The sequence below is a fragment of the Felis catus genome, chromosome D2 (genome assembly GCF_018350175.1).
Source record: "Felis catus isolate Fca126 chromosome D2, F.catus_Fca126_mat1.0, whole genome shotgun sequence".
In the NCBI taxonomy this organism is placed as follows: domain Eukaryota; kingdom Metazoa; phylum Chordata; class Mammalia; order Carnivora; family Felidae; genus Felis; species Felis catus.
The window spans coordinates 62,809,192-62,834,308 of NC_058378.1; the positions used below are offsets into that span (position 1 = coordinate 62,809,192).

General features: G+C 43.6%; 1 protein-coding gene across 2 annotated transcripts in view; it reads left to right on the top strand.

The window, feature by feature from the left end:
- Nucleotides 1-25,117, top strand: part of SORCS3 (sortilin related VPS10 domain containing receptor 3) — a 597,794-nt gene that overhangs the window by 89,450 nt on the left and 483,227 nt on the right. The window lies entirely within an intron of this gene.

Below are 25,117 nucleotides of genomic sequence, written 5' to 3' on the forward strand. Positions count from 1 at the left end.
TAAAAGAGGTGAGGTTCTGTGATTCTGAGGGCTTAATTTTCTTCCTGGATCTTGTCAACTGCTTGGCCTCATTAAGTCAGAACAAGATTTACCTTTCCATCCACACAATAATATTAGCTTCTCATCTTGACAGTCTTGGTTTCATAAAGTCAGTTAAATCCTTTTCTTTTTTTCTTTTTTTAATTATTAGAAGGCAATGCCAATATTCCCACCCAGCCATCATAGTGGTGCACTTGCCTTCCGGAGTCCTAGAGGGCATATTTACTTTGTTATGTATCCAGACCTTTGGTTTTTATTTGTTTTTTAACTGAGCATCCATCATATGCTAATAACTTGTTGGGGATGCAAAAATCTTCTTTGTTCAAATGGCCTTCTCACCCAAGGGTCTCATGGTCCAGGTTTAGGCTTAATGGAAGCTCCAGGGAGGTTAATGTTAATGCTAGAATGGTGTAGTAGAAGGCAGGGTGGGAGAGGTGCTGTGACAGGCATTCACCCTGTGTTAGAGGTCCTTGACCAGATGAATCATCATGGGGATGAGGGGTGTTAAGACCTGGGTATCCTATAACCGTGTCCAAGAAATTTTCTCTGTAAATCGGCGTTACTGAGAGTGGGCTCTCGGGATAGCCTGTGGATTGAGTTCTTTCTCCTGGGGAAGGGATGAGTTTGTTTTGGGCCATCTGCGTGTTCTCCTAAGCCTCTCTGTGTGCGTGAGTACAATTCTTTGAGATAGAGGGCTGGGGCCAGAAGACACAGGACATCTGCCTGGTCTGTATAGATGTGGACATGAAAGAGAGGTTCAGAACAGGAAAATGAAAAGCATCCTTTATTCAGGCATCTGTTTAAAGGCTTGGGCTCCAAGGAAAGGATTTCAGAATGAGCTTCCCTAAACCTTCATTCATTAGTAACAATGCTGCTGCTTCTAATCATGCTAATAATAATAGCGGTAAGCTCTGATAATGATGCCTCCCATTTTACCCAGTTCATCAGCTCATTTGACCCTCGTGGTGCTGTGAGATGGGTATTATCATCTCCATGTTGCAAGTGGAGAAACCCATTTTTGAAAGGTTGCTGAGTGTATGCATGGGGTCTGCCTGTCACCTCAGAGCTCTCCCTGATCTTGTCATCGCTCTGCCCTTTATATGCAATCTTCCTCAACAGTCTTTTAAAAAAATCCAAAACAAAAAATTGAAAATGAATAGACTGTCAGAGTTATCTTTTCCTTCCCTCTCCTCCTCCAACCCTGGGCCCCTGGACATACTGGACCTGATTGCGTGGTATTCATACAGTGCTGCCTGTTGGATGAGAGTCCTAGCTTGTAGTAGTAATTTTTCTATTGCAATAATGATAATGATGATTAATTACACTAGGGCTGTATTTTATTAAAACACAGAGCATGTGCCGAAAATAGTGAAGCATTTGCTTTTTCTTACATACTCCTCTCAGCAGTCCTGTGAGGAACATATGATTACCTCCACTGTTCCAGATGAAGGAGTTGAAGGTTAGAGAAATGGTATAACTTGGCTACAACAGTGTGGCTAGGAAGGGGCAAAGCCGGGATCTGAACCAGGTCTGCCTGATTCTGAAGCTCACGCTTGTGCTTCCAAGCCTTATTTTCTCCCTCATGAATGTTTTCTAATGCTGGGTTTGCAGAATCTGGACCCCGCCTGCAGCCCCAGAATGCATCAGGAGTACTGCCAAGTGAAGGGCAAGCAGAATATTCTCCCTGCACTTTCTCTCTTGCCTTTTGCCTCTCTGCAGGCTGCCGGTTTGGTGTCGCGTGCCTGGGACCCATTTTAAGGCTGTGCTGTCCAAGACGTGAGTGGTGTATTAAAACTGGAGACTCATTGTTCACTTCACGGGCGTTAATCAATGGCAAATTAGAATGGAATTGATATATGCATATGACATGCACATTAATTCCAAATGTGTTTATCGTAATTAATGCTATTACAATGAATACCAAAGGAATCAGGGAATGATTAGCTACACTTAGTATTTGTTACGGTTTGTTTAAAAAAGTTAAACATAGAATTAGTTGAGGTTTGAGGAGTGATGTTTCATTTTCACGGCGAACATGGCTGTAAGCCTTGGGTTTTTGCATGATGGGAGGTTTCAGGTGGGCTCCCCGTGTGAGATTTTACAGAAAATTGAGGTAATGAGGCTATCATCCTCAATTAATGGTGTGGTTTTCCTTTTGAATCATTTGTATCTCACAGCTGTTCCCTATTGTCATACCTATATTAAAAAGCCTACCAACTCAGAAAGATGTAAATGGAAGAGATACAAAAGTAGCCTATAAAACGTCGAAAAGGATCAGTTTATGCTTTTATTTTGAGAGAGATAACATGAGTGGGGAAGGTCAGGGAGAGAATCCCAAGCAGGCTCCATGGTAGCCTGATGCAGGGACTCAACACAGGGCTTGATATGGTGGCTTATGGCAGGGGCTGAATCTCACGAACCAAGAGATCCCGACCGGGGTCAAGATCAAGGGTCAGATGCTTAACCAATGGGGCCACTCAGGCGCTTTTAAAAGACATATGCTGTGTTAGCTGGGTGGGCTATTCATATTCATGGACATCTGTGATGTTTTTGCCACCTTCGTTTGTGTGACCCCATTTAATCCTCAGAATGACACTGAGGCAGAAGTTAAAATGAGAAAACTACGGCTAGGAGGAGTTGACCAGCTCCCAGTGACATGACTGCTGCGTGGAGAAACGGGGATTCGATGCTAGGTATCAAAGTGTGAGTTCAAATCCATGCTTGCTCCACTAAGAGTGGTGTACTTCCTCCCAAGTGACAGGCCCCCTCCCTCTGCACCCCTCCTCTGGTGGAAGACCTTCCAGATGGGTAGAGCTGGTCATAAAGAAGACAGGATGAAAGAGAATGGTTCACTTGGGACAAACCCAACTCTGTCAATGGATCAGCTGCTCAAAGTGTTGTACTGTCACTTGTTTTCAAAGGATGGGCTTTTGAAGAAGAAGTATGTCATATGGAGGAATCTGTTTAACAAACATTTGTTGAGCACCTACATATGCTGGGAATTCTTACCAGCCCTAGTGAGACAGATGAACAGCACAGTCACACGTATGCAAATAGCTTATATTATAGGGGAGTAAGTAGACACACAGATGATTCCAAAGGGACATGATAAGTCTATGATAGATACCTGAGGTTTCTGGAGAATCAGTGAGGAGTGCTAACCTAATCTATAGATTGTAGGGAGGCAAGAAACACTTCCTATATGTGGTATGTAGGTTGAGCCTTGAGGATTATCAAATGCCTACTTGGTATAAGATACTGGGCTCCACTCTCTGAATCCTATGGATGGGGATTCTTGGGCTATAAGAGGGCCACTTCTGGGACCGTTCTCAGTGCCTAGCACAGTGCTGATAGTAGGAGGCCTCAATGTCTGTTGAATGAATGAATAAGTTCATGTAGAGTTTGCAAATTGCCTTCGCCAAGACACTTTCCTCTCTTCATCTTTTCACTTCTGCCCTGAATATGCCAGCATCTGGAGGGACACAGCTTACTGTACATTGTTAAGAGTAGTGGGTTTGAAGGCTGGATCTGCTGCCTGCAAGCCACGAGACCTTAGGGAGGTACCTCACTTCTCAGTCCCTGAGTGTCCTCATCTTTATTTATTTTTTTTAATGTTTATTTAGAGAGACAAGGAGCTCATGCCCGTGCATGTGCAAGTGCAGAAGGGGCAGAGCAAGAGGGAAAGAGAATCCCAGGCAGGCTCTGCGCTGTCAGCTCAGAGCCCACCGCGGGGCTCGATCTCATGAACCGTGAGATCATGACCTGAGCTGAAATCAAGAGTTGGTCACTTATCTGACTGAGCCACCCCAGTGCCCCTCCTCATCTTTAAATGGGACTGATAATATCCCCAAATCACATGGTTATGACTCATAATAACTTCAAATCCCATGGTTGTATGACTGATAATAACTCCAAATCCCATGGTTATATGACTGATAATAACTCCAAATCACATGGTTGTGTGCTGATGTGTGAAAAAGCGCTTAGAGCAGTAGCTAGCGCATAGTGAGTACTCAGTCATTATTGGCTCTTCAGTTTTCTATGACACATTGATTAATCTTCTCAGACAAATCTCTCTCTTGGCAAATTCCAGCTTTTCTCTGCTGTCATGTGGTCTGATTGTACAGTCTATAATCTCATAGAGTTTGATGATACTTTTGATGACAAGATTCCATGATTTCTTTCCTAAATAGCTTTACTGAGTCCCATTGAGTCTGATTTGACAAATAGTAAATGAAGAGACCTTGTTTTGGTTGTTTGTATCAGCCAAAGCTTGTGCAACCATGTGCATGGCCGGGCTGTTGAAACCACTGGTCTCTCTTTATTTTAATTCGCGTATTAGTTCAGTTTGTTTGTTTGTTTGTTTGTTTGAATTTGAAGGCAACAGAAACCAGCTGAATTCCCTTAAGCAAGAAAAGGAAACTTATTGAGAAGATACTGTAGTACTACAGGCATTTCCGGGAACAACCAGGCCTCAAAAAAGGGTGGGGACCAGGGAAATTCCACAGCCTCAGGGACAGGAGTTTGTAGACCTTTCTTACAGATCTCCACCAATCCTGTGAATAGATTCTTAACAGATCCCTGGGAGAAGGTATCCACTTTTCCCAGATGTGGCTGGGTGTCCACCGTGAAACCAATGTGCCATAGCCAAGGGGGGCCAGAGTCGTGAAGCAAAAACAAGAGTGTGTGGAGGCCTGGGTTAGGCAGTTCCCAGGGAAAGGTATACAGTGTATTTACTGCAGTTAATTTGTGTGTAGCCTGGAAAATTGTGAATTTACTTGCTTTCAGCTCTGAGGAGATCACTGCTCAGTCAGGCATGGTTACTGAGCACTTACCATGTGCCTCACTCTGCTGGGAATGGTGTTTATGTGAATATGTGCACGTGTGTGCATGCGTGTGCACGTGGTGGCCAAAAAGAAGCATGCCTTGGGGACTTCGTCCTTAAGGAGGTTATAGCACAAGGCCAGCACCAGGTTGAGATGGTTTTATTAGTTTGGACATGAATGTGACCTCTTTATCAGTTGTTTCCTCGTTCCTTTTTCTCCTCAGCTATTTATATCTACCTTGTATTTCATGCTTCTTACAAATTGGGGCATTTTTGGCCCAAGTATTCAGTATTGAGGGTGGATCTCAAATGAGAGCATAAAAAATACTGTACAGTTGAGGTGCCTGGGTGGCCCAGTCAGTTGGATGTCCAACTCTAGATTTTGGCTCAGGTCATGGTCTCGTGGTTTGTGAGATGGAGCCCTACGTCAGGCTCTGCGCTGGCAGCTTGGAGCCTGCTTGGGATTCTCTCTCTCCCTTGCTCTCTGCCCCTCCCCTACTTTCTTGTGTCCTCTCTCCCTCTCTCTCAAATTAAGTAAATAAACTTAAAAAAATAGTGTAGAGTTTAGCGAGTGCTTACTGTATGTCAATAACTGTACAATTTCATTATTTCCCTTTTCTCTAGAATTCTCTCAGCCCCCTAAGCAGCAGGCACTAGGATTATGCATATTTCACAAATGAGGAGATGGGACCTTAGAAAGAGGAAGTAGCCTTCTCAAGATTATGCACCTCAAGTGTGAGCTGAATGAAAGCATTTGAACAAGTTTCAACTTTGCAAAACACAAAGCTAGGACTCCTCACTACTATACTCTCCTAGCTTTTACCTTTTATAAGATGTAGTAAATTTTTTGGCTTACTTTTCATGTTTCATATTTTCCATTTTTTCCCTTGCTTTTCCACATGGAAAGATTTTCATTTTTTTTTTTTAATTTTTTTTTCAACGTTTATTTATTTTTGGGACAGAGAGAGACAGAGCATGAACGGGGGAGGGGCAGAGAGAGAGGGAGACACAGAATCGGAAACAGGCTCCAGGCTCTGAGCCATCAGCCCAGAGCCCGACGCGGGGCTCGAACTCACGGACCGCGAGATCGTGACCTGGCTGAAGTCGGACGCTTAACCGACTGCGCCACCCAGGCACCCCTTCATTTTTTTTTTAAACCATAATCTCATTGGTATTTCCTAAGCCTGCACCATGTAATCATAGGTCCCTTGCAAAATAATGGAATTGAATATTGTTCTTTGAAAATCAACACATAGTGGGGCGCCTGGATGGCTAAGTTGGTTAAGCGTCCGACTCTAGCTCAGGTCATGATCTCACGGTTCTGTGCTGACAGCTCAGAGCCTGGAGCCTGCTTCGGATAATGTGTGTGTGTCTCTCTCTCTGCCCCTCCCCCACTTGTGCTCTGTCTCTCTCTCAAAAATAAATAAGATGTAAAAAAATTTTTTTTAAAATAAACACATAAAAAAGTTATTAAATTTATTTTGTCCAAATCAGCATCAGACATGATTTTTTAAGCAGTCTGGAAATATGTTCAAAGGCAAGGTGTGCTAATATAAACTAGTAGGTGGCATTGACCTAAAAGAATAGTTTGGAAGGGAAAAATTTAGAATATTTTGTATTTTTCAAAAAAAAATCCCAAGGACAAGAATGAGGTTTTTGGAAATATTTGGGACAAGGACAAGGATATTGGGGAAGGTCCTCTAGAATGATGGATGAAAGGAAGGAAGTAGGGCTCTTCAGTTCCCACTTCAGTTTGGTCTTCTATGTCAAGGAAAATGTTCTCTGGACTCAACAGTGTAGAATGAACATGTGTAAATGAACATGAATGCATGAGAAGAGCCACAAGGTGTGTGAAGAGACTTACAGAATATCATATTGATCTAAATAAATTCGAGGGGCGCCTGGGTGGCTCGGTCGGTTAAGCGTCCGACTTCAGCCAGGTCACGATCTCGCGGTCCGTGAGTTCGAGCCCCGCGTCGGGCTCTGGGCTGATGGCTCAGAGCCTGGAGCCTGTTTCCGATTCTGTGTCTCCCTCTCTCTGTGACCCTCCCCTGTTCATGCTCTGTCTCTCTCTGTCCCAAAAATAAACGTTGAAAAAAAAATTTAAATAAATTCGAGTCTTCTATCACACAGGAGATTTACGCCATGGCTCTGGAAGGCATTACGTAGGAGATCACTGTTAAAGACTCTAAGGAATCTCAAGAATGAGATAGACAGATGTCAGATGATGGGTGTCGCAACCCTGGAGCAGTGGGCTTAATGAGGAGGTGGTGATGATCACTGGGGATGTTGTGAGAATTTGATGCAAGCAATTCATGCTAGCGCAAATCTTGCCTTGTTTGTAAGGGTCACTATTAGGTGAGAAAAAGAAAATAACACAAGCAAAACAATCTCAACAACATATCCGAACAACCTCCTTGTGAAATCTTTGTGATCATCAATAGGGACGTGTATTTGTAGGTAAGGGAAACTGGATGGATTAATAACGGGTCACAAATCATTCTCAAAGGATACTGACCCATGCCTGAAAGTGAATCTGGAGATAGTCTAGTAGCCTGCTGGCTGATGCTGCCCTTAGCTCCTCCCTCCTGTCTACCTAAGAGATGCCAGCATCGTTTCCCTCAGTTTGGGGACGATATCCCCCAGTTCATCCAGTGTGCAAATAATACAAAGACAGGAGGGACAGTGAATACTAAGACAGAAACAGGATATAAAATGATATTTATAGACCAGAGATCTGGGCCAAGTCTAACAGAACAAAATGTAGCAGGGATAAATGTAAAGTTCTATAAATCCCAAAATTAAACTGCCCAAAATCGGATGAGCGCCCTCCTGTTCCAGAGAATTAGTATCATGAGTGAAATATTATTAAATGGTTGAGGAAACAGTAAGCTCAAGGATCCCTATGAGTCAACTCTGATATAATAAGCCACAAAACTCGCAAACCCATAACCTATGTTGATAGATGTATAGTATAGAATGAGAACGGGGATGATTTCTTTATACTTTGCACTTCTTAGTTTGGAATATTGTGGTTTTAGTATTTTAGTTGGGAATAATTTTCTTATGTTCTGGTATATGCTTAGTAGGATGTGGACACATTGGAAGACATGTAGGAGAAAGAGAACCTGATGGCCAGAAGATTTCAAGTCCTGTCATATAGGGGATGTTTGAAGAAATGGGGGCCTTACTAAAATGAAAAGAGAAAGAGAAGGCAGAGAAGAGACATGATAGCAGCCTTTAGATACAGGAAGGGGTGTCAGGTACAAGAGATATTATGACTGCTTAATATAGTATCACATTGGTGCTAATCTGTGGCAGTCACAGGGGGACAGATTGGGATTCAAAATAAGGAATGAATTCCTAACAGCAATGCCTGGTCATGAGATGAGTCTTCTTAATAAGAGGTATGGAAGTTTCTATTATGGGAAGTTAATCCTAGGCTAGAAGACCAAGTAGGGTGAATCTTAACAGACATTCCTGTAGATTGCTGGTATATTCTTCAATAGGGGAACTAAGCCTCTGAGTGACATGGGCTCTCACCATTCTGCAAGAGGTGAGCAAGTCCACAGTCAGGGAGACTAGTTAGAGGCTATTGCTATTTTCTAGGTGAAATGAAGATTGGCAACTGTTTGGGTGTAAAGGTTAAGTAGGTGCAGAAGAGTCTAGGATTATCTATCATTCCAAAGCCCTTGTAAAGCACAGTGAGTGAATCTGATGTGGCTGTGGCTTGCTGTGTGATCTGGGCCAAATCATTAAATGGTGGTGGTCTTTAGCTTCCTCATCTCTGGAGGCTAGAATCAGGATCCCTTTCATTACTAGCATTCTGGGGGAAAAAAAACAAGCTGTAAGAATCACATTTTTGAAAAGTACATTTATGGCTGTGTGGCTGCCCACTTATTTAATATATGAGGAGGGACGTGGAGGTGGCTCCTACCCAGATATATTTTCTCATATTTTCCAGCAATGACTTCTATAGTGGCTGGAATTTCACCATTCAGGTTTTATTCAATTGAATTAAGACCTCATTCTCTCTCTTAAAAGCTGAATAGATGCTAAACGATGCACACGTTAAACCATAGTTAATGGTTTAATTCTAGCAGGAATTAGGTTTTTGGTTGTTTTTCTCTAAAAGCTCCAGTGAAACACAGGCTCTTAAGGAAAGACCATTGTGGAGGGTGGGGCGATATTTGGATTGCAGAGTTGAGTATAATTCCGCAGTTGACAAACGCAGTGTGGGGGGGGGGGAATCACCATTGGGGGTAGAACAAGTATACGGGCTTCAAGGGCACGCTTCAGTCATTTCAGCTGTGCTCTGGGCTCACCAGCTCTCTGGTTGGGTCCCAGGTTCATTTAGTTCCTTCTCTTCCATTTTCTTGAGAGCGAGATCTCGAGGATGTTAGGCATGCTCCATTGTGATTGTTGTTCTGTCTGCTCAGTGATTGAAATATAACCATCTTTCCCCAGCACTTTGTGAGATGGAATTAATTACTTTCATCTGAATTATTTCCTCAGTGGTCTGAGACAGTGTATAATAATGAAGTTACTGTTGAGTTTCAGATAATGTGGACTTAGAAAGTTTAAATATTTTCCATGTATCTTGAATGTCTGTAGGCAGCTGTTTGTTTCTGTCTATTTAACAACCTTGGAAAGAGTTTGCTGGTGGAATTCAGTGAGAGTTTTAAGAAAAAAAAAAAAACCTTCATGGAAACAGGGACTTTGGCTTGAAAAATAATTTATTAAACTCTTTCTAGCAATTAACCACTCAAGTAGGAGTATGTCTACTCTATTGACTGACCTTCTTTTAATTAAATGCTGTACCTGGCTAGGTATCTTTTAAGAATCTGGCATTGACTTTACACAACCATAGGGAATCTATCCAAATAAGATTTGCTTAGGTCTCCCCTCACAGAAAAAGGTTTAGGGCACCTTCTAATATTTTAAATTAAGAGTGAGGAATCCATTTGATGGATGGAACTGGGGCCGCCTTCACTATTTGAGAAAGGTTAAATGATATTTACCAGCAAATTTTCTTGCCAAGAAATATAAAAGGAAAAGCGGTCTACATTCATGTAGAGTGGTGGGCCAGGTCATGTCAGGAGGAGAACATATGTGCTCAAGTCCTGCATAGGCTTCCATTAAGTCTGGCTTCTGAAGGATGCAGTGACTATAAAGTGTGTGTAAAAACAAGAACAGGAAGAATGCAAGTATTTGCTGATGGCAACACTTTAATCCAAAACTCATTTCCTGATACTGATTACCTTTGGTAATAGAAGGATAAGAAGGATCCTAATGTGTGACTTTGTTGATAGTTTTCCCCTCTGTTCCCAGTAAATGTGGTTTTAAAAAATATACTTTTACTATTCTAGGGTAGACTTTTCAGATGACTTCCTCATCAGTGATCTTATTTTCTGGCATGACATTGTCCTTGGGCTTTATGTTTGCACCATGCTATGGATAAGACAGCATTATCATGATATTCTCCAGAGGTCAGTGACCTAAAAGTCCAAAGCTGACCGGGAACTAGGGAATTCTGTGCCATCATTATGGTGACCATGTTTTCAGAAACCCCAAGAATGTTTTTTTCCTAGTATTTATGTATGTGGAATGACTGAATCATATTTGCATCCTGAAATAGAGCCTTAATTTGATAGACCTAATATGATTTAGAGACATTTGGACTGGGCCAGGCAGTCTGAGAGGTAGGAGTTCAAAGCCTCTATTTGTGGACAGTTTCTGTTTAGTAAAATTCTACCACGTGCTAGACCCTGCACTACTAATTTTATGTTACAAGCTTAAATTCCTACAACTCTCTGAAGAAGCTATTCTTACTCTTACCCAGAGGTGAGGTAACTTGCCCCAGTTTGCAGTATATAATACAGCTGGGATTTCCACCTAGGCCTGTCTCACTTAAGAGCACATCAGGGGCATCTGGGTGGCTCAATCTGTTGAGCTTCCAACTTTGGCTAAGGTCATGATCTCATGGTCTGTGAGTTTGAGCCCTGCGTCGGGCTCTGTGCTGACAGCTCAGAGCCTGGAGCCTGCTTTGGATTCTGTATCTTCCTCCCTCTCTGACCCTTCCCTGTTCATGCTCTCTCTGTCTCAAAAATAAATAAACATTAAAAAAATTAAAAAAGAGCACATGCACTTCACATGACACGGTGTTTCCATGTTTATCAGTCTGTCATAAGGGCTGGCTACATCAAGATCATTTGGGGTCCTTGTTAAAAATCAGACTGTCAGGGGCGCCTGGGTGGTGCAGTCGGTTAAGCGTCCGACTTCAGCCAGGTCACGATCTCGCGGTCCGTGAGTTCGAGCCCCACGTCGGGCTCTGGGCTGATGGCTCGGAGCCTGGAGCCTGTTTCCGATTCTGTGTCTCCCTCTCTCTCTGCCCCTCCCCCGTTCATGCTCTGTCTCTCTCTGTCCCAAAAAAAAAAAAAAAAAAAAAATCAGACTGTCAGACTCCTCCAAAGACCTACTAAGTCATAATCTCTCTAGCTGTTGTTGGCCAGCTCTGTAGCCCATGGGTCATGGGCTCTTCTGCGTTAATGCTTGTCTTAGACTATAACCTTGTAGAGGGCAGGATTTTTGCTATGCACTTACACCTACCAGCAGATGGTAGAGGCAAAGTCCAAAACACTGGGAGAAAACCCTTTATCCCCTAGCATTTCTGGTTTTAGGTGCTGTAATCAGAGAAGTCAAGAGAGTTATTGAAATATAAGCTTCCTTGGGCTTGGTGGTTGAGAACAATCTTTGGGCTCATGGCCTTGCTTGCTGTGCTATGACATGGAAATTTACCCAGAACATGATTCCTGTCCAGCCTGCCTGTAGCTTGGGATATTCATAGAGGAATGAAAACTGATTGCAGAAGTCAGTCCCTGCTGGGGCCCCACTAGGCAGGGCCTGACCTCCATGCCCATGTATCAGCATCTTGTTTATTAGCATCAATAAAGAGTTATTCCACTCATTAGTGGATGGCAATTTGAACCACAGAATTATACCCCATTCCTGCCAGCTCGTTTACTCATTTTCTCCTTTTCCCCAAGCACTAAAAAAGTCCAGATGGAGTCAGGGCGGGTTGGAGGGGGATGCCAGAGAAAAAATTAAATTAGAGAAGGTGCTATTGAAATAACCTGGCTAATCTTAGCAGAGATCTGTGGCTAATGCATTCCAGGTGAACTCATTTTGTTTGAAAACAGTGTCATGTGTCTCTATGTTAGTGTGTAATGGGGAGGAGAAGAGACAGAGGATAGATTTGTCTGGAATTGTTGAACAACAACTGAAACCTGACTAATGAAAAGGCACATTCATTCATTCACTCATTCATGCATTCTTTCTGCAAGGAGAAATATTGACCACCTGCTGTGCACTTGAGACTTGTCCATGTGTGAATTTTTTATATAAGAGAACTTGGGATGGGCAACTGGGTGGCTTAGTTGGTTGAGTGTTGGATTCTGACTTTGGGTCAGGTCATGATCCCAGGGTTATGGGATTGAGCCCTGTGTAGGGCTCCATGCTGAGCATGTAGCCTGCTCCAGATTCTCACTCCCTGTGTGTCTGCCCTGCTTGTGCGAGCACACACTCACTCTCTCTCTCTTAAAAAAAGTTAAAAATTTTTATAAATTAGATCATTTTACGATCTAATTAGATCATTTTAAAAATAAAAGTGCATGAAAGTTAAGGAAGGGCATAAGAATTGGATGAGAAATATCATAACAAACCAAGTAAATGTTGTTGCAGAAAGTGAGTGGTAAAGTAGTTAAGGAGAGCCTGGGTGAAAGGAATAATCCTAAATGATTTAGAATTGAACTTGAAATTTGAGTTCCAAAAATGAGTTAGATTTCCATGGAAATGAGGGCATTTTGGCCGAGGAGAGTGTGTGCTGAGGTGTGCTGGGGGCTTTGGCAAATAGTCAAGCCAGCCATATTGTGTTCATGGGGAACATGTTGGTGAGTCAAAGAAAGAGAAATGGAATATCCTTTAATGATCTAGAATGATTCTACTTTGCCTTCCTCTGTCATCACACTTGTCACATGGGGTCATAATGTTCTGTGATCTTGTCTGTCTGTCCCATTAGATTGAAACTCCTCTTGATCAAGGACTATCTATCTCTTTTGACTTTCAAGTGTCATCACTGACACAAAACTGACAAATAATATGCACCCAGTTAAGGGTGTAGGAACTAAATTATGATGTATCTGGATAAGGGTGAAGGGCCAATCCCTTCTCCCTTCCTTATTGCCTGCTACATGCAGGGCACCAGCCAGAGGGGTTTACTCTTGTATAAAATTATTAGGTTATTATATGGCTTGTCATCAATGTGGTTTGGGGAAGTTGAGGTTATTCTGAGCCCTATAGTACTATTATTGGAGTGAGGTCATTAATAAACCACAGAGGAAAGTGTCCAATGATGGGCAGCTATTTATTAAGGATCTACTTATGTCTGGTCCCATGTTAACTACTATGGGGGTATATGAAAGATTAACATATAGGATAATATAGGGACTCTGTCTTTGGAAACATGTAGCATATTAGACAGATGAAACTCCAGTACATGAAACAGAAATTAACAAAAGAATGTCTGGATAAGCCAAGCAACCTGCCTAGGCCTTGGTTTATTTTTGTCTATGAAGTTGGACTGGATGATCTCTAAGTAAGTGAGCTTGAAATTGGTCAAGGCCTCAAAGAGTACAGCAGGGGTAAATAAGTGTACAGGGCAGGTGTTGCTTATTCAGCACCTTCTTCATAAACAGCCTTTCTTGGCAGGGTAAGGGTGTGGTCAGGTGGAACTTGGAAGGTACCAGGTGAAGTTTGAGTGGGAGAGGAGAAATCATCCAGAGATGGAGAAAGCCCGAGTGAAGTGTTGGACGCTGGAGCGAGCATGCAGAGTGGAGACTGCCTGTGGTATCAGTGGACCTCACAGGGCATAGACCCTCTGAGACTGGCGAGGGTGATGCTTTGAATATGAATCTCTTAGGAGGTTAAATACCTCCCTTCACAAGCTGCCGGCAGTGCACTGGCTGAGATCCTGGGTGTTCACGCTCTGTGCTGGTTGGTGCCTGGGGAAATCTTCCCAACTTTCAGATTAGTGATTTCTGGGACTGAATGCTAAGGATTTGACCTCTTAACAGTTCCACGTGCTTTTAGGAACCCTCCTGATATAGTCACTTGGATTCTCCTGAAGCTGGAACATCTGTATCCATGTTCAAGATCAACCATTATTTTCAGACCCACTCCAGCGCTGAATAACTGCTGTTGTCCAAGTTAAGGTTTTTTGGTTTTTTTTTTTTTTGTTTGTTTTTTGGTTGGTTTTTTTTTTGACCCCATTAGAGCTCACAAAAGTCTGTGCCTGCTTTGTCCAGGTGGGTCTGCCAGAGGCCCCCTGACCCAAATGGTCTGTCCCCACCCACATCATGTGGCAGCACAGCCCAATTACAAGTGACCAGGGCAGCAGTGCACTTAATTTTATGCAGTTAACGCCTAACCCTTGGTTTCCTTGGCAAAGCAAAGGCATTGGCCTTTTGGCCTCTCCTGGTCTGGTCAGCAATTACCCAGTTATTAAAAGTAGATAATTGCCATTAGCGCTTGTCCTCAGTTCATCCCAAGTCTCAGTGCGGGCTGATTTTCATCTCATTTGCAAAGCTCTCGGTTGCAGGGCAGGGGATGCTGGTCCTTCAGACAGTGGGCAGGTGCAGCAGCAGAGCTTGCCCCCAGGGGCCCCTTTGGTCGGGCTGCGTTTTGCTCTTAGCGATGGTGCCCCGAGTTTTATGCTCGCCTTCATGCTTCAGCTCCGGGTCCCCCACCTGTGTGTCTGTGTTCCTGTTTGTTTGGCGGACTGTGGTTTTATTGTCAGGGGAATAGGCTTTCCTCTTGCTTTTTCTCGGCTGGATATTGCTTTGTGGGAGCGGTTGGAAATTCAGTTTGGGGGGGCGTGAACTTTCTCTCCTCATCTCTTTCTCTTCCCCTTTCTTTCTTCTGAGTTCTCATTTCTGAAGAGATTTCTCTTCTTAAACCCTGACATTAAAGGGAGGCGTTTTCATTTTCTCCAGGAGAAGTCTCACTGCACAGGTGTGCGCTTCATTCTTCTACATGCAGCTGTTTTTCCCCCGCTGCCTCGATGTTGATCGCGCTTGTCTGAAGTACAAAGGGAAAGTCAAGATTGCAGGTTGTCCTTCTCTTGATTGTATTCTTGGCTGTAGCCTCTCAGCCCTTTGCGGGAGGAACTTCATCAGGCGGACGTGGAAACAGGAGAATTCTCAGCCCCAGAAATAGATGCTTCTCAGAGCACATGGCTTGGGGACCCTCCTGCCCAAGAGCGGATTTAGACGGGCCCCAGCAACGCATAGGTTCCGGGTGGGGAGAAAACGTCTGAGATCTGTGTTGGAGGCAAAGAAAATTCTGACGGAGCCTGTGTGCAAATGTATTCAGAAATCTAATTAGGCCCTGGGTGTGTTTGCACTACTCTGTTGCAGTGGCTACAATATTATTTGATTTTTAACTACTTCCAGAGGGCAATGATCTTTAACCCAGATTCATCCCTACTCTTTTTTTTTCCTTTTTCCTTTTCTTTTTAGGGTTGTTAAATAGAATGAGGGTTACTGCATTTTATTCTTGTGGCTGTGGAGATTAAGGAAGCATTTGATGCTGTTTGTCATGGGGCCACCAGCTATAAACTGTGTCCCAGCTAGGAACCAGTGGTGTAGATCACAATGACAAGATGGGTCCGGAGGTAACATAATCCAGCCTCTCATTCTGCAGGCGAGAAACTTAATCTCCATATTCCCATCTGTCCAGTCTCTCTTCAAGACCTGGGCTCCAGGATGTCTTGTTTTCCAAATGCCCTGTGCCTCGTCACTTAAAAATGACAGCTAGGACCTTGTGAGACTTGAGAGCTGATAAGTTGATCCAGCTGGTTCTCTGGTCTCGTGGCCCTCCACGAATGCAAGGAGAGATCCCATCCCTTCCGTGTTCTTCCAGGCTGCGTCTCAGATCCAGGGGGCCTGTCCTTTTTGAATTTCCCATTTAGTGGCTTGACAAAGTCAGTCTGCCTCCATGGGCTTCCCAGTTTGACCTCTGACATGCCTTTGTCCTGCTGAGGCAGGCCCTGTTAGGGAACTGATTTTATTTTATTTTATTTTATTTTATTTTATTTTATTTTATTTTATTCTTTTATTTGAGAGAGAGAGAGCAAATGAGCAGGGGACAGGGGCAGAGAGAGGGAGAGAAAGAATCCCAAGCAGGCTCCACACTCAACATGGAACCCAGTGTAGGGCTTGATCCCACAACTGTAGGATCATGACCTGAGCCAAAATCAAGAGTCAGATGCTCAACTGACTGAGCCACCCAGGCACCCCAGGAAAATGATTTTAAATCTGAGGCTCTGTTGTGGGCTGAGTTGTGTCCCACTAAAATTCATATGTTGAAGTTGTAATGCCCAGGACTTCAGAATGTGGCCTTATTTGGAAATACATACAGTCATTGCAGATATGATTATTTGAGTTGATATTGGAGTCAGGTGGGCACCTAAAGCAATATGACCAGGATCCCTATTAGAGGGATATTCAGATACAGACACACACAGAGAGGACACTGTCTAAAGATACAGGCGGAGATCAGGGTGATGCATCTTTCAGCCAGGAAACACCAAAGATTGCCAGCAGACCACAGACACCACAGGAGAGAGGTCTAGAACAGCTTCTCTCTCACGGCCCTTAGAAGGAACCAACATGTCCACACCTTGATCTTAGATTCCAACCCCCAGAACTCTGACACAAAAACTTTCTGTTGTTAAAGCTGTCCAGTTTGTGGTACTTGGTCACAGTAGCCTTAGAAACTAACAGGCTTCAAACGAAGCGAGAGTGTCTTCCCTTGTGGAAGGGGAAGTCATCACCTGGGGAGGACGGGGGCAGTGGAGGAACTTCTGTCTTCTTACTGCCATCCCAGCAGTGTGGGGATTCTTGGACAATAAATTAGGCTGAGATTTTGTGTAGGGGGGTTATTTTCATGTATAATCTTTTGTCTGTTATATGTGGCCTTTTATCTGGAATACCAGTGGACTTCCCTTGCCCATGTGCTACATGCACTGTGTGAGATCCAGCCCAGAACTCCCCTTCTTGAGATCTTTTTCTACTCCCAGGCTTGGGTGTGTGTTTTCTGCCCTCCTTCCCCACAACTTACGTCATGTTCTAACCATTGTGCTGCTTTGCCGGTTCAGCAGGTGCTCCGAAGAGGGCCTGGTGTAGTCCTGAGGGTGCTGGGATGGTGGTCGACTCAGTGTTCAGGTTGCTCAGCAGCAGCAGGGGGAGCAGACGATAAGTATGTGAATGGATCAGAATAATGTCACCATGGAGGGTTACATAAAGAGAGTAAACCAAAGTAATAGAGTAGAAGGGCCGCTGGATACAGTGAAGTCAGGGAGGCTTCTCAGAGGGGGGTATAGGTGAGCCGAGACCTGAAAGAGCAGAAGGAGCCAGCTACACGAAGATCTGCAGGGAGAGTTCTGGGCTGCAGGGAGTGTGAAGTGCGAAGCCCCAGAGGGGGCGGTGGTCCTGGCACACGCTTGCTGGAGTGGCTGGAGAATGGTGGCTCATTGGAGAGCGGGCATGGGGTTGAAGAGATGAATGGGAGTGGGGTGGTGTGAGCTTTGCCTCCCCGCCAGACCGAGCTGATTGTGTAAAGGATTTCACAGCCTTCGTCACCAGAGCACCTAGCGCACTATCAGTGCAAATATACATATATTTATGAAGACCCATAATTAGTACATACGTTAGTATGCACACATGCTAATTAAAAATCACTAAATGCTAGACGTCACTAGACATTTATCAAGGATTGCTTCTTGGGCAAACTCTGCTGTCCAGGATGCATCAAGAGACAATAAATAAGTAAACTCGGTTCGGAGATGCGAAGGCAAAATGTCGAGAGTTTTAATGTGCTCAAGGTCACAGAGTTTACTTAGCAGACACTGCCTTTGGCCCTTGTTCAGAGTCTGTTAATTCTCTTTCTACATACTGTTCTCATGATGTTGGTCCTTAAGTTTCCCAAGTCCTAGCAAATTTAGAGCAACAAATTATAATTGGGAAGCAAGCGGGGGTGGAGAATGGACACTAGGGGCAAACGGCATGATGTAGGCATGACGTGATGGTGGGCAGACTGGCAACAAGAAGGTGGACAGGTGTGAAGAAAAAAAGAAGAACCAGGAATGCAGAATGCTCACCGGGGTAAGACTATTAATTCAGGGAAGGCAGCCTTACGCATTACAATAAGCTGAGACATCCTGTATATTCTAGCATGGTAAAAATACAGGCTGTTCACAATGAGAGTTCTGAAGTGCCACAAAAAAGGTTACATTTTGCTCCATGTATTTTGTCTAACAAAATAGGGAAGTGAGTACCATTCTAGAGTAATTTCCATTTGAAATGGCTAAAATTCAAAAACAAATCAGGTGCTTAAGGGTAAGCTTCATTTATCTGGAAAATGTATGTCTGTGCAATTCTACCTCTTTGAATGATGCCAAATAAATGAAAATGTGATTGTTTAGCCTTTTGATCTTCAAAAACCTTAGTACAAGTGGTAGATGATTTCCTGTGACCTCCCAATCAGAGCAAGGAATTATCATTTCTGTTTTTTTCCTCCCGAAGAGCCAGGTAGAAAATGACGAGCAAGCAATGACATTATTACAGTGGCACTTTCATGGATGTTCAGGGAACTAAAAAGTCAGCAGAGGCGCTGCATGAAATATTCATAGGTATCATTCTTTTTCTCGCCTCCTCCCTCCCCAGATGCAGGAGTGAAAAGCATCCAGGGCAAAAGTTCTGAGTACCGGAAGCATGTAGAAGTGACTCCCGCAGGCCTATCTTTGACCTTTTGGGGAAGGGAGGGAGAGACATCCTCTCCGATGGCAACTTTCTTTTTTCTCATTTCTGCCATCTTGGTTTTCCAATACACAGAGATGCATCTGCTTCTTACAGAGGCTCTAGGGCCCTGAATGGATATTGACAGTTCCATCTCCTCTTGGGAATGAGGTTAGGATTTTACCCCTAGAGGTTTCTGGGAGGAGGTGTGTGGGATCAAATAGATCGGTATCGTCGGTGGGAGGAGATGGAAGCTAACAGCCTGGTCCACGGTGGTTCTTGGGCACTGCCTGCAAGCTGTTGACTGGTAGGAAGTCAGGAGGCCCCCCGGAAGCACTGGCGGGGTTGGACGATTACTCTGTGGCCTGCCTTTGTCTTAATGGTCCTTACAGAAAGTTTAGCCAGTATATGATCCCATACTGCACGTGCGCACTCTTCTATGGAAGCCCATTGTATGAAATTCTAAACTTCTGAAGTCAGATTTTCAGAGAAGCACTTTTACGTGACAAGAACCCTCACTCTGCCCAGAGACACCTTGACCTGTCCCACCTCCAAACACATAACGCTTATTGTTCTCCCAGGCAGATGACCTTCTTTCCATACAGATCTTAGCCATCCTTTATCGTCCATCTCGGCCTTACCACCTCCACGAAATTCTCCATGTCCACTGCAGCCCAGTGAGATTTCTTCTCATATTTCTAGTATTTGTTGCCTGACTGTTCATTTGGTCCCTATCACACATACCTTCTAATCAGTGGTGTGCTGGTTGATGTTTAATAAAGCTTCTCTTGGGAGCGCGGGGAGAGCCCTGATCCATAGCACTTGCCAATTTCTGTAGTGAAAATATACCCCTGCGGTGGCCAGTTTCAGACTAATGACATGATGGGACTCAATTCACAGTTGGGAAGAGGTGTGTACCATTGGCTTTCTCCCACTGGCACCAGCTGCTTCCGGCACCCAGTACCCTGGGACTCCTCTTGCATATCTGTCTTACCTCCTGAGCTCACTGGTGCTCAACTCTGACTTCATGTTAGAAACGACAGGGGAACCTACAACAAATTCCAATGCCCGGGCTCCACCCCCAGAGATTGATTTCCCTGGTGGTTGGAAGGAACCAGGCATCAGTAGTTTTAAGAGCTTCCCAGATGACTCAAATATACAGCTGAGGTGGGAACCACTGTCCTCGATGCAGGGGGAATACTTTATGTCAGTTCTTCTCAAAGTGTGATCCCTGGACACATCATCCTGGGACTTGTTAGAAATGCTAATTTTTGGTCCATTCCCCAGACCTACTGGCTTAGAGACTTGGGGAATGAGGGTTAAATTCACAATCTGTGGTTTCATAAACCCTCCAGGTGATTCTGGTGCACGCTAAATATGAAAACTACTGAAAACTGTCTTATGTCTTCTGAATCCTTATTAGAACCTAAGACAGTTACAGGCACACAGCTGTGCCCAATCAGCACTTGTTGATTAAAACCTATCAAGGGGTACATTTTCATGAAGCAAGCTTTTTCCCCCCCCCGTCTCTTTGTGAAAGGATTTAGTATAGGGTACCTTAAAATAGAGATTTCTTCTTGCACAGTGAATCATGTGGTTCACAAATAGTCAAGAATCTAAAATTTAATGTTCATTCAGCTGTGCAGAAACAAACCTATTACATAAAACAAAGTACAATGACATTCATTCATTTGTTCATTTACCAAATACGTATTGATGGTGGGAACCTCATGGAAAGTACAATGAAATGCATTCATTCATTCATTTACTCACCCATTCATCCAATATGTATATGGCTGGGGGCCTCATGCTAGGCATGAACAATTTTTTATCAGTCCATATCCACCTGTGATGACCGGTCAGCATTAGAGCTGCACATGCATGGACTGTTGTGCTGGATCTGTTCTTTACAAGCTGGGTGATGTGGTGGCAGACATTGAACTTCTTTAGACCTTTAATTTTTTCAGAGTGATTAGTATGTATGTAGAACTTTCTGCTTTAACTGACATAGGATAGCTTTCAAAAAAAACTTATCAGCATCGTAAATAATGTTGAAAATAGAGACACACTCTCTTTTTAGTTAGAACAAAAATCAGGACACTTTTTACTCTTTTAATTTCTCAATAGTCAGTTGAGTAGTGTTTCTCAATCTTTAATGTGCATGCGAATCACCTGGGGATCCTGTTAAAATGCAGATTCCTAGAGGGCTAGAATTCCAGTGCTCCTGCTTCATCGACAGTACACTGAGTAGCAAGGCTCTGAGGTTCTGGCTGATGCAACAATAGGAAAAAGAAATGAGGGGGATGAGAACTGCAAAGGAAATTATTTGCAGAGGTGATTGCCTACTTAAAAACTTGACAAACCACTAAAACTAATAAGAGTTTTATGCTTTACACATTACAAGGTGCTTGCCTGCCTGGTGAGGTAGTTGTGAGAGTCAAGTGATGGTAATTTGTAAATCATAAAGTGTTCTACAAGTTTAAGCTAAGAAGGTAATGAATCATTAGTTTCTGAAAGCATAGTTAATTGTACTGCATTGCCTAGTCCATTGATTTTTTTTTTCGGAATTCTTAACTAAGATTCACCCAGGAATTTCTAAGAATATATATTATCACTTGTTTCCTGTGTCCTAATCATTTCCTGAAGTAGATTACCTATCCTTTGAAGACTAGGGGCTTCTTAATCTCCTTTTGACAGCATGGTGAAGAGAAGGGATGGCAAATAGATTTTATCTAGTAGTCAACTCTGGTTGATTGGCAGGGCTTTCTGGAGTCTGAAGGCTAGGATTGCCTCCAGGCCTGAAGGCATAAGTGCGGTGATCAATTATTGATGTCTGCCTTTGACAGAGGACAGGAGAAGTGATGAGCTAGTCGTTAGAACCAGATTGACTTAGGTTTGAATCTCCTCCAAGAATCAGACCATGCCAGAAACTCCTCTTGTTAAACTCTATGACCTCTTTCTAGGTCCATGTCAGCAACCAAGCTTTACCTTTCTTCTGACCCGATGGAACCTTATTTTTTTCTTTCTACTACTACTACTACTACTACTACTACTACTACTACTACTACACACACACACACACACACACACACACACACACACACACACACACACACACACCCACCCTCTGTCCCCTGCTCTTTCTCTGTCCACAGATCAGAGAACAGAAAAGAAGGATGTCTTTCCAGCTCTACTCTTCCTTACAAACCCCATTCCCTTTTGGGCTCAATTCCTGTTCCATCTGTGGAAACAGATACTAACATGAAGACTTTAAGAAGTTTATGGACCTTTACAAAGCTTTATAGTCATGGAGCTAGTCACTAGTACATAACTAGGTCAGAGGAATTTCTGGACCTCTGTCTTCTTATCTGTATAATGGAGATAATGATTTTGACATCCCAGATTTGCTGAGAGATTAAGTGATATATAATGTATATGAAAATACCTACACCAGTGGCTTGTGTACAGCAGTTAGTCGGTCAGTCAGTGTTGGTTTCCTCTTCCAGTTGGTCCTCTGCACATGGTGTGCAGTGTTTCAACAATGTCGAGATAGGGTAGGAATTGTGACCTGACTTGGCACAGAATCTAGACGACCTATGCTGTTGGATGGGGAGAAAGAAGGACAGTTATTTTATTTATAACTAAAATTTCCAAGGCTCTTGCTCTGTTTCAGGTATAATGTGAATTATGTATTAACTCATTTAATTTTCATAATAATATTGTGAATCTATCTATTTCACAGATGAGGAAACCAAGCCCCTGAGAAATTAAATACGTTGTTCAAGGCCACCCAGCCAATCAGTGTCAGGGCTGGGGTTCCCACAGGGAGTCTGGCTCAGAGTTTGTGCTTTCAACCACTGCACATGGTACTTCGTCTAGGCCTGGGGTGGGGGATATCCTGGCATCCACAGCTACCAACTTGCCTTTTGGAGCCGGACATGATAGAGATTTGCTTTGTTTTCTGTAGAATTCCCTATCTTCTAGATTTTCTGGAAGGAGCTCTTATCTTTGACTCTGTTATTCTTCTGCTTCAGGAGAAATGGCTCAGGAGAAAGTCAGAATGGGATAGAGGGCAGTGAGACAAAGCCTGGAGCAGACCTACTGAAGCTATACAGTCAGACTAGAGAGAACCAGGGGGTGAGGCCATTGTCTGATGGCTATGGTATCCATGAGAGTAGCTGAGAAGGTGGGTCACAGATAACTATGGAGTGGAGGCTGTCACTAGATCTGGTTGATATTTGCCTCCTTGTCCCAGTGCGGGAGTCCCACCCTGACTCCCATGTGTCGAGTGAGAGGAGCACTGGGGGAAGTGAGTCAAGTGGCATCCTTGCATACCCTTCTCCTAGAACATTGCATTCACAGGGCTTGTTTACTTGTCTGTGTCCTGTGTGAGCTCTGTGGGAGGAGTAGGGGCTGTGTCTTCTTGTCACTCTTGTGTCTTAAGCACAGGCACAATGCTGGCCACACTGTTGGTAGATGAACCATGGATGGATGGATGACTTTTTAAAAGAAGGGCCCTTCATATTGTGGATGGTTGGAGGAGGCTGGCTTACAACATGGTGACAAGTTGGGCCTTCACCTTGGCTGTTCTTGCTGCTAGTGTAGGGACCGTGACAAAGATAAGATTTGGGGAAGTCATAAGTAGAAGGAGGAACAGATGTTTCACCCTGGGCTCAAGGAGATAATGGGGCCATAATACATAAAGAGCATAACTCTCCATTATAACTTGGATGTACCCTCCCCAGTTGTGCATATTGGCCTTCTGTGACATGTTCTTCCATCGTTTTCTCCACCATGACCTCTGAGAGGTTTGATTTAACATAAATATTACCTGTATTCCACTGTGATGGGAAAGACTCATTATTTACCAGATAATACAGGTCAGGTTCCTAGTTTTTTTGGGCTTAGCAGAGGGATACAAAAAGTGGTCATTTTTTGGGTTCACATTCCTCCAGGTTTTTAAAATTTTTTTAAAAAGTTTGTTTATTTTTGAGAGACAGAGAGAGACAGAGCATGAGCAGGAGAGGAGCAGAGAGAGAGGGAGACAGAGAATCTGAAGCAGGCTCCAAGCTCTGAGCTGTCTGCACAGAGCCCAACACAGGGCTCGAACTCACAAACTGAGATCATGTCCTAGTTGAAGTCAGATGCTTAACCAACTGAGCCACCAGGTGCCCCTCCTCCAGGTTTTTTGGTGGGTAGCTTCATGTCCCCAGGTCCTCCTTACCCCCCATTAAATGTGGTTCTGATTCTAAATGTCTTACTTTCCCATCTCAAGTGTAAGCCCTCCAAAAGCCGGTTCTGTGACTTGTTCTGATATAGCGTGTGATTTCCATAGAGAAAATGGTCAGTCAATACTTGTTGAGTTAGTGGTAAGTGTTGGTACACATAATCTATGCTGGAACCGCTGAGAGAATGATTTTCTCAAGAAAGTGGCAAGGTCTGCTTTCTGAACACTGAATAAATGAAAAGCTCTAAGTAGGCCTGGAATCTCTGGCCTACATGCTTGATGAAGTTTCACCTGAAGTTACAGGTGCAACCCTAGCTCCCAGGCCTGTGGAATTAATGCTTTTTGTCATGCTGCTCCAGAGGACTTGAATGTGGAAAGCCCTTAGGTTCTACTCTGAAAGTTAAATGTCACCCCTTTCTTTAGAATTGTGACCCTCCCTCTTTCCTTTGATTCTTCGTGATTTACAAGTCTGTTAGAGCTTGGTTGTAATATAAAAGATGGCCAGTAGGTGCCGAATTGTTTTACGACAGGTGAAGTGGCATCAAAGCTCATGGCTTTCCAAGACTGGACAGTTTCAGGGAAGGAGGACCCAGGGGTTTAACTGGATAAAGCAGAATTAGCCCTTGAACCAAATATTTTCTGCAAAGAAATCGCTAAATATGTGATCGGGGTTGTTTAAAACTGTTAGAGCAGAGCTTCTCAAGGTGTGCCTGACTGGTTATGATGACGGTTTACTGAGCTCCACAGTAGATGCACAGAATCAGAGTCTGCAGGGAAGACGTCCATCTGCTGTTTTGTGAGCTGTCAGATGATTCTTAGGTGCATGGAAGTTTGAGAATCATTTGATGTAGGCACTCTCCCTTCTTCAGGCGGAGATAAGTAGGCACCTTGATTGGAGTTCAGTAAGGAGTAGGTGGAGACCAGGCATCTTTTTGAGAAATCTGAGATTTGTTATAGTAAAAAAAAAAAAAATCCAGGGCCCTACTTTTTCTATCTGTAAATTGTATTCTGTGATGCAAGGAATATTTAAAGAGGTTGTGCTTGAGATGCGGCCAGGGAAAGTGGGTGGAGGAGAGGGAACTCTTGATACATAGGAAAGAAAAAAAACCCATCACTCTGCTAATCTGATGTTTTATTTTCCTTGACAGTGTGGTATCCATGGCCACCACGCAG